Source organism: Helobdella robusta (genome assembly GCF_000326865.2).
Source record: "Helobdella robusta unplaced genomic scaffold HELROscaffold_71, whole genome shotgun sequence".
Taxonomy (NCBI): Eukaryota; Metazoa; Annelida; class Clitellata; order Rhynchobdellida; family Glossiphoniidae; genus Helobdella; species Helobdella robusta.
Genome location: NW_008705401.1, coordinates 81,803 through 83,109, shown reverse-complemented (window position 1 = coordinate 83,109; position 1,307 = coordinate 81,803).

The following is a 1,307-nucleotide window of genomic DNA, read 5'->3' as shown; positions in this document are numbered from 1 at the left end:
GTTACAAACAAATTAACGAACTAATGAACGAATAAATGAACAAACGAACAAATGAACAAACGAACGAACGAACGAACGAATGAATAAATAAATCGATGAATGAATGAATTATGTACACAGAGCAATTCACACACATATCTATATGTTTATGTAAGTGTTGTCACACGTACATACATACAAAAATATATACACACACATACACACACATACACAGTCATACACACACATACGCACGCTAATACATACTTAAACACACCCACACATACATGTATAAATAACATACAAACTTGAGTTCATCTTTATTCGCTGCTGTTGCATTGTTATTTAAATGTGATTGGAGTACATTTAATGATGGATCTAAGGTTTTGTATATATAAAAACTTTGTATATGTAAGTCATACATATATATATACATATACATACATACAAACAAACATACATACATACATGCATACATACATGCATACATATATACATACATACATACATACATACATACATACATACATACATACATACATACATACATACATACATACATACATACATACATACATACTTACATACATACATATATGTATATATATACAATGTCTCAAGTCATTGATTGTTTCATTGCTAACTACAACAAAAACATTTAGCTAAAAGCCGTTTTAAGTTTGTATTTTGAAAAGATAATGACGATGAAGAAGAAGAAAATGATGATGATGATGATGATGGTGACGATTGTTATTACTATTATTGCTATTATATTATTATAATTATTATCTAAATAATTAAATTAAGTTTTTTGGTCAAGTAAAATCAATTCAATTACTATAGCCTCTGTAGTTTGCTTAAGTCAATGATTAATAGGACGACTTTGATGGCGATATGCGAATGATCGTAAAAATGATGAAAATGTTATTGACTAAAACCACAAGAGTTAGGACAATGATGATTATTCTTATTGTCGTAATGACGTCATCCTCCTCAAAAACATCAACAACAACAACTCCTACTACAACAATTACGTCATCATCATCGTCGTTTCCGGCCGATAATCTCATAAAAATCGGTAAGATTGGATAATGATTAAATCATTTTTTTACGAATTACTCATAACTGAATCATAAATATTAAATGCATATTTCAAATTTCATAATGAGAATATATTAGTATCAAGGGTAGTAATAAAGTAGTCGTTATATTGTTATTATTATTCGAAGTAATAGTAGTAGTAGTAGAAGTAGTAGTAGTAGTAGTAGTAGTAGTAGTAGTAGCAGCAGCAGCAATAGTAGTAGTAGTGTAAACATTGTATTCTTATC